Source organism: Chrysochloris asiatica, unplaced genomic scaffold (genome assembly GCF_000296735.1).
Source record: "Chrysochloris asiatica unplaced genomic scaffold, ChrAsi1.0 scaffold00091, whole genome shotgun sequence".
Taxonomy (NCBI): domain Eukaryota; kingdom Metazoa; phylum Chordata; class Mammalia; order Afrosoricida; family Chrysochloridae; genus Chrysochloris; species Chrysochloris asiatica.
The window spans coordinates 10,848,513-10,857,938 of NW_006408609.1; the positions used below are offsets into that span (position 1 = coordinate 10,848,513).

General features: G+C 35.5%; 1 pseudogene; it reads right to left on the minus strand.

The window, feature by feature from the left end:
• Positions 1-6,090: 6,090 nt before the first annotated feature.
• Positions 6,091-7,940, minus strand: LOC102842624 (annotated as a pseudogene).
• Positions 7,941-9,426: the final 1,486 nt, after the last annotated feature.

Genomic DNA, 9,426 nt, shown 5'->3' on the forward strand with positions numbered 1-9,426 from the left:
AACAGGATGAGCAACCAAAGTTTCAGGTACAGTATAATAAGATCTTTAAATGTAGTGGTTTTGACCATTGACTAAGTAGTTATGTTCCATGGGGTCAGTTTTGATTCATAGCGACTTTGCATTGGGTTTCCAAAACTACAAATATTTATGGGAGCAGAAAGCCTCATCTTTCTCCTACAGAACTGTTGGTAATTTTGTACTGCTAATTGTGAGATTAAAAGCCTGACTTGTAACCACTACACTATCAAAACTCCTAGGCTATAGAATAGGATCCATGTTTTCTGTTTGTTCTATTAATTGTCAGGAAGATATATTGCTAGATACAACATCCCTGATCTTGACAGGCATGACTTTCTTGGCAAAATTCTTCAATCAGTGTTTTATTTGTATGACTCTATATAGGTTAATCTCAGGTCTAATATAGTTGTAGAAAGGTTAATCTAATCATGTAAAAATTTTTTTTTTTTACATGTATAGATGTAGGAATTCTTATTTTGTAGGAATTACCACAGGCAACATTTTACTAATATAACAGCCAGTATGTTGATCCTATAGGATTTGGGGCACTAGAAAGAGCTAGAGCGAAAATAATTTTTGAAAGGCTTGCTTTTCCATACTCCTCAAGTTGTAGCATGTAACATACTTTTATACTATCTGCTCATTGTAGTCTAGGTTTATCTCATAGAAATTCCATTGTAAGTGTGTCAAATAGAGTCTAAGCTGTTATTTTTGACTAAATTTTGTTTTCCTGTATAAGCCTAATGTATTAGAATACATTTGCCTAATGCCCCTAGTTTCTTTTCCTTGATTAATCTTGTTACCTTCCTATCTTCCTAGGCCTGTTTCTGGGATCCAGGCAGATTTAGTCACCTAACAGCTAGAACAATTCTTGACTTGATGGAATATATTAACAGTGATATACCACTGGGGACTGTCGAGTATCAAATGTGTAATACAAAACAGTCTGGGTATAAGGACCCTCCTTTAGCCCTGAGCACAGAAGCTCTTCCTCAGAGGAGCTTAACACTTGCCCATTATGTAGTTTCTTACAGAGTAATACTTTAATCTTTACCTCTTATATGCAAGACATGTGGCTTTGACTTTTGCATTTTTCTTTTTTGTGACTTTTTTCTTTCCCTGTATTTTGCAATTTTCTTTTGAACACTCTAGCTTTCCCATCCTATCTGCTATTGTGTCTAATATAATTACACTATTTCTATATTCTGCTCTAAAACATCTACTTATATCTAGATAGCAATGCATGTCAGGCTACTTAGGCACATACATTTAATATCACCTCTTGAGGAGCCTTGCTTCCTTTCCTTCCTATCTCCTCATCTAATAATTTATTTTTATCAAATTATGATAGTTCAGCCTTCTTTCCTTTTCATCTTTTTTAACTTCATAATTTACTTCCTATACTGTTGTGTTATTTTTTTTTAAAGATCTTTAAATGTCAGCAATCAGATTCTATTTGTAAAATACATTTTTATATTTACCAAAACAATAAATCATGAACTGAATATTCTTGTTGTGATTCCTTAGTATCGGAGTTTGCCCTTGCAATTCTAATACCTTGTCAGCTTTCACTTTTAATTAATAGCCAGTTTGTGTAGTTTTCTCTGTTTTCTTTCTCTCTCTTTCATTTCCTTCCTTGCTTGCTCTCTTTCTTTATTTTCACTTTTTTTTTTAACCATTCTCATTCAACTCACCACTTTCTTGCCCCTCTGACTACACATCCTAAGCGGTGTAGTCAGATACTTTCCTGCTGCTACACCAGCCCTTTGGGACCCATAAGGACAGGGAAGTTCTCGGACATGAGTTATTTTAGATTGTCTGGGAAGATTCAACTAAGGGTCAAAGTGCTAGATGCTGTGGGAGGCATTTGTCACAGAGAGAAAGAGATCATCCTTGCTATGTGCTTGTGAAGGAGAAAATAGAGGCTACAGCCACACATATGCATGATTTTATTTCTATATTTAAACCTTTCTTATAGATTTTATTAACAAGGAAGAAGCAGTGAGATGAAGGGGAAGTAGAATTTTTTAAATTTAAAATAATGAATTAGGTATAATCCCAAGTACTGACCAACTAGATATGGGAGAGTAAATGTTTCAAATTAAGGAAAAAGCTAGAATGAATAATGCTTTAACAATAGAATTGCAAATGATGGTATACATTTATTTTTTGACTCTGATTGTAGTACCTGTTTTTCTTTTGTTTACCAATTTTTAAAATATACATTAAATTATAAAAGCATTAGAAAAATATCAAAGTGAAAAGAATCAGATTTTCATATAAAGAAATGAAATTACTATCAACATTTAGATTTTTGGTCTTTTTTCTATATTCAAAGATACTCATTTTACAAAATTGGGATTATACATTATCTCCTGGAGTTTGTGTGTATGTGTTTCTGCTTTTACTTATCTAAAATTCACATTCTATAATTCTTTATAATAGTGATTCAAACTGGTTATATAATATTATATAATGAAAATTGATATACTCTATTTTCAATTTTATAGGCAATTGTAACCAACATATTGTACAAAAATGTTTTTCTCTCTCACTGATGACTTTCTTTTGAAAGAATTCTTGATATAATATTATTGTAAGATTCTTTTCCAGCCTCAGGGCTTCTGCACAATTGGTTCTTTCTCCAGAAGTGCTTTTCTCCCATATATATTATATCTGACTTCCACATTTCACTTTGTGTTGGCTCAAATGTAACCAAACTACAGTGCTGTTATCCTGAGCACCTTGTCTAAAAAGCCATATTCATCCTCTCCAAAATCATATTATTCCCCTATCCTGCATTATTATTATTATTTTTTTTTGTTATGTGTTAGGTCACATTTACTTGTTTATTTGATTATTGTCTATATTTTCACTTGCTATAATATTGGCTCAATGAGGGAATGGAAATATAGACAATAATAAACAGGAGACCATTTATACGATTTTTCCCAATGTTGTTTTACTTTGCATTTATTTGATTTATTTGAATCATCTGTTCCTCTTCTTAACCCATTTTTCATAAACATAATGTTTCTTTAAATATGTAAGTGCATACATGCACTAATATTGTTGGATTTTTTCATACTTTATAGTTTTCTTCTTCTATAGCATGGCTTATAATTTTCCTTACATTTTATATATTGAATAAAAAGTATGGAATTGAATATCTTAATATTTCTTCCATTGAGCTCATTGTTGCTATAGACTTTAAACTTTCTCATTTCTTTAAATTTATTATCCATATTTCTACTATCATTTTCAGAGTGTCCTTTGTCATCCCTATTTCCTTTTATTCCTTAACCAATCAGTAATACCCAACCACCCACCCTTTTCCCCCCATAAATTGTATCTTTCTATTTTATCTTATTTTTCTTCTAGGCTGTTTTCTTTGAATTTTCCTATATCATAGAGATCACATCTTCTAGAGTTCTATTTAAAAAGCCTATTTTATCTAAATTTTTAATACGTTATATTTTATTGTTTTCCTTTAAAAAAGCATTATTTCCCCATTTTGTCTGTGTTATTTTAAATAAGGCCCTCTGGTAGCGTAGTGGTTACGAATCGGGCTGCGAGCCGCAAGGTCAGCAGTTCGAAACTACCAGCGCTTCCGCGGGAGAAAGATGAAGTGGTCTGCTCCCATAAAGATTTACAGCCTCAGAAACCCTGTGTAGGGTCAATATGAGTCGGAACCGACTCCACGGCACATCACAACAACAACAACATTTTATATGTGTTTTCTATTTGCTTGATACTGTCATGTTTGCCAATAGACAACACCTGTTGTTTTTTTACTATCCACTGGTTCTGGTTAAATCTCCCTCCTCCAGTTCCAGCTGGATGATAGGTTGGTGTGCTGACCTCTCAGTTAAACACTAAAAAGCATCTATGAAGTTGAACTTTTAGAGTAGAGATTTCCATAATTATATTGGACATCAATTGAAGATGCTGCTTCTTGGGATATATATTCATATTCCCACAGCTCTTATTTCTTCATATTTTGATATTAAACAAATTACCCCTGAGTCATTCCAACTCAAAGCAATGTTATAGGACTGAGTAAAATGACTGACAAGGTTTCCAAGGCTGGAATCTTTATGGAAACTGGCTGCCACATCTTTCTTCTGCAGATCACTTGATAGGTTCAAACCACCCACTTTTCAGTGGCTACTGAATACTTAGCCTCTGCACAATCAAAGGCTCCTTATTTTGATACCAGTACTCAAAAACAGGGAAAGCAGAAAGATTACTGGTAGTGACATGCCATATCTCAAGTTACTTAATTAAAATAATGTCAACAGTACCAAAGATAATAAAATAGTGGACAAAAGTGCATACTAGGAATTGTAGTCCTTGATGCTATTTCTTCAAAATAGAGTAGACCTTAATGATGTGGATGAAGCAAAACTTCTGGGACCTTCATTTGCTGATGGGGCAAGAGTCACAATGGGGTAACAGTTACAAACATCCATTAGTAATTGGAATATTGAATGCCTGAAGTATGGATATAAGAAAATTGGAAGTCATCAAAAATGAAATGAAACACACAAAGGTAAGTATCCTAGGAATTAATGAGCTGAAATGGACTGATATTGCCATTTTGAATCAGACAATCATATTCATTTGCAAAAAGAGCATTTCATGAAATAGGTTGAAATGAGGTACTCTCTGTGATAGGATAATACCAATGTGCCTACATGGAAGACCGGTTCATACAACCATTATTCCAATTTATGCAACAAACACCAAAGCCAGTGATGAAGAAATTGGAGAATTCTACCAGCTTCTTCAGTCTGAAATTAATAAAAACAAGCAATCAAGATGAATTGATCATTATTGGTGATTGGAAAGTGAAAGTTGAAAACAAAGGAAGCATCAGTAGTTGGAAAATGTGGCCTTGATAGAAATGACTCTGAAAATCACATAATAGAATGACTTATAGCAAGACCAATGACTTTGCCATTACAAATACCTTTTGCCAACAACACAAACTGTGTCTGTACATGTTGACCTTGCCAAATGGAATGCACAAGAATCAAATTGACTACATCTGTTGGAAGAGACTTTTAGTTGAGAAGCTCATTATCATCAGCCCAAACAAGGCCAGGGGTTGACTGTGGAACCGACCATCAATTGTTAATCTGTAAGTGCAGATTGAAGCTAAAGAGAATTAAAACTAGTCCACGAGAATCAGTATACGACCTTGAGTGTATCCCAACTGAATTTAGAAAACGTCCTAAGAATAGATTTGACTCATTTGAGTACTAATGAACCAGGGGAGTTGTGGGATGATGACAACCTGCTTCCACAGCATTCTAATAGTGATCTTTCCAAAGAAAAATAACACATTTTCACAAAGGGTATTATTTTCATAACCTCTGTGTAATTAAAAAATGACTATGATTGTTTTATTCATTAAAACAATTAAAAAATACATTATTTTAATCACTAAAGCCTTTTTCCATTGCTGGTATATGTTTTATGTAGATTGTTAGTGACCTCTCTACAATTATCAGAAAGTCCTTTGCTGTGTGCATGCAGAGGCTGTAATGATTGAGACCAGATCTTTGAGGTGTGTGATGGCAGACTTCTAACATATAAAGCCCAATGGCTTTGTTGACTCTTTTGTTGTTGTTGTTGTTGTTAAGTGCCATCAAGTCGGTTCCAACCCATAGTGACCCCATGTAGCATTTCCAAGGAGTGGTTGGTGAACTTGAACTGCTGGCCTTGCAGTCTAAACCAGCTCTGCAGTCCAGTGCATTAACCCACAGTGCCACACCAGGACTCCTGTTGATTCTTGGGAGTTATCTTAGATGAAGTAAACAAGAAGACAAAGCCTGGTCTTCTCAGCAGATGAAAATGGAGATTGGAGCCTGGAATTCCAAGGTAAAGTTAACTTGTAGAGCTTTCTAAAGACTACATATACTTCAGGAATTTGTTTTGTTTTTTATCTTGTTTGTTTGATTTGTTTTTTGTTACTCTTTCTTTCTTTCTTTTTATTATATAACCCACTTTGTATTTCTAAACATAGCCTACAGTTATTTCATTGAAGTAGATATAGTTCTCCAGATTCTAAGAACCAAATTCAACTATATCATCTGTTATCTGTTTGAATTCACAATTGCCTCTGCCATCCATATGCAGATAGTACTCATGATGTTTCCAAAGAGACTTTCTATGTGAGACAGTGAAGAGGGTAATACCAACCTTCCAATAGTGACTATAGGTGTAGCCTTCCACATACATACTAACTGAGCTTGTGCATTCATCCAAAATGGCAAACTGAGGTTTATGATAATATAATCTTGCCATTGCCATTCTTTGTTTTTCTCTACCACTGAGTACATAATCCAGTCCTGAACACTGTCCCAGCCTCCTTCATGTTCCAGGATATGACCCAACTGGATGTTGTCTAAGTAGTCCTTCAGTACCAGGTAAGAGATCCCCTTTTCTGATCTTTTTCATACGGATATATCACTTGGTCTCGAAGTGTCCCAAGGGTCATGTAAGGTCTCTGAGGAACATAAAATAACTCCTCTCTCATGTCTAGCTAGACACTCTCCAAAAAGAGGTCATACTTCACCAATAACGTGGAACAAAGAACTCTTCCCACACCCATTAGGACCTCAGAATAGAACATTGGCCCCAGATCAAACCTCAAAATTAAAGTCCTAGATTAAGATGCCTCCATTTGACGTTGCTAAAGGAACACGATCAAACTGTATACTGTTATCTGCGTTGATGATTTCTCCAGCACCAGGTATTGTGATCCTTCAGTACCTCTTTCCTGTTGAGAGACCATTGTACGTTCATATCTGCTATGATTTAAATCCTTGAGTACTTGCATTAATTCTGTAATCCGAGCAGTAAAACCAGCCAATCTAGTAATTTCACAACCAGCCAAAACTATACTACCCAGAGCCTGAGACATTTTTAAGAGCATTCGTCCACTTTGGTAGTAACCCTCCAGAAGTTACAAATGTGTGCTGTTGAGATGTCAAGGGTGAGTCAAATCCAGGAAAGGATGACTGACAACTAGGTAACCAACTACAGTGGCAAGGTATTTGCCAATTATACCATCAATGAAGCCCAAAGAGAACAGAAACAAAATGAAATTATGTAGGTGCTCCACCAATTTATGAAAGACTGAGTAGATTGTCTGCTTTTCTCTTTTATTTCCATTGTGAAAGGCAGTTTCTTCACTGTTTGTATTGAGTCGGGAATTAGCATACCTATATTCTCTTTCATACGTTTGCTCAATTATTGTCATCTTACCAATGGGTCTTCTAAATTGAGTTAGGAATAGCCCAGAGACAATAAGGTAGGCCAACATATTTGTAGGGCCCTGAGCTCTGATTGTACTTGTTAATTTGAAGATATACAAAACTCTATCTAAAAATGGCTTACTAAGATTTGAATACAGATCAACTACACTGTTAGAAACCTTTCTACAACTTGTGTAAGCAGCTGGTCTGGATTAAATATTTTGTTGTCCAGATTTCCTATTTTGTAGCATGTGAAAACTTGGAGATAGTCCTCATAGAGATATTTAGTAAGTCTTATTTGGAAGCACAGTTTGAGCTCCTTTAACTCAAACTTCAAGAAGTTATTAACCAGAGAGATCAGAGGAATGGCAGCCATGAGGTTGAATAAGAATCTCTTGAAATCTTTCCTGCTACGACCAATGATATCACTTTCAATAAGTGTCCTGTTCTGAATTATCCAAACATCATAATATGTCCCATAAATCAGCATTACAGCAATAAGTATCAGGTAACCTGTCTCTTTACAAAATGTCCTAGGACCATAATTTTCAGAATCTTTGTAAGTCTTGAAAAAAACACATTGTCAACCATAGCTTACTCTTTTTTCATCTCTTTCTCATTGTTCTGTAATGGTGGTTTTCCATGTTTCTTACTCATTTAACCAAGTGACTCAAACTACATGATCCAGCCTGGGGAGTCCATATCTTATCCTCAAATCACACATCCAAATTGTTCATGGTCCCTGCAGGTCAAGGGCGCTATGCCGCTTGAGGAGAAAGCAGAGTAGCCGCCCTGGAACTGCTAGTATGAGCAAGTGGGGTGTGGGGGGGGAGTTGGCTGTTACTGTTACTTTCAAAAGCAGACAACAGACCTGTCTTCCAAGGCACCTCTGGGTAGGATAGCGCAGTCAAATTTTTGCTCGTAGTTCAGTGCTTTAACTGTTTAGGCCAAGGTCTTCTTATGCATCAAATAGTAACTAGAATTTCTATTTTCTACATATCTGCTCGCAAAACATCTCAAAGTGCTTTTGAATAATTCTTGTTTTCATTATTTGAAACAATTGTTATGGAATGACTAAGACTAAAAGCTTCCACTAGTTTATATTATTGTTACTATTTAATTCATTCAATTTTGAAAAACATGTTTACAGACAAAGGTCAGGAACTCACTATGGTACCAACCATAAAAAAGTTCATTATGAGATATGAAATCACCAATACCCTTTCAAGTGCTGGAGTATGTTTTATGCAAGTTACTAGTGACCTCTCTACATTTATCAGAAAGTCCTTTGTTTTTTGCATGTAGAATATTTTCCTCCAAATATTTTGGAGAAAATAGAAGCCATTAATTTCTACTCACGACTCACAATTGATTTTATTACGCTTATTATTATATTTTTTAGTACAGTCCTAAGTCTGTTTTTAAGTCAAATTTTCAGGTAGATTGGACTATGTATATAGGATTCTTATATGGCATTCAGTTATTAAAATTTTTGTCTTAGTATATAGTATAATTTTACATTACAAATCTGAGCAACAGCTGGGAAGTTTGAACCACTGACCTTGTGGTTAGCAGTCCAGTGCTTATCCTGTAGTACCATACCAGGACTGTGTATGTGTGCTTATTGGCACAGTGGCAGCAGCAATGGTTTCAAGTCTAACAATTATGAGGATGGCACAGGACCGAGCAGTGTTTCATTCTGTTGTGCATAGGGTTGCTATGAGTCAGAACCAACTGGACAGCACCTAACAACAAAAATATTGCAACCTGCATAGTGTATCTGAGGAGTAGCTGGTACGTTTGAACCACCAACAACTTGTAGTTCAAACTAACTTTGTGGTCCCATGCTTATCTGATTGTGCCACACCAGGATTCAATCACTCTCTCTCTTTCTCTCTATGTGTGTGTGTGCATGTGTGTTATTGTTTTTAAGTTCCGTCAAGTCAGCTCCAACTCATAGCGACCCTGTATGAGGTTTCCACGGAGCAACTGATGAGTTTGAACTGCTGGTTTTGCTGTTCAAACCGACCTTGCTATCCAGTACATTATCCTACAGTATCACGCCAGGACTTTATATATGCAGGGTTAGTTTATATATGCAGGGTTACTATGAGTCAGAACCAACTCAAGCTGGTTCAAGCTC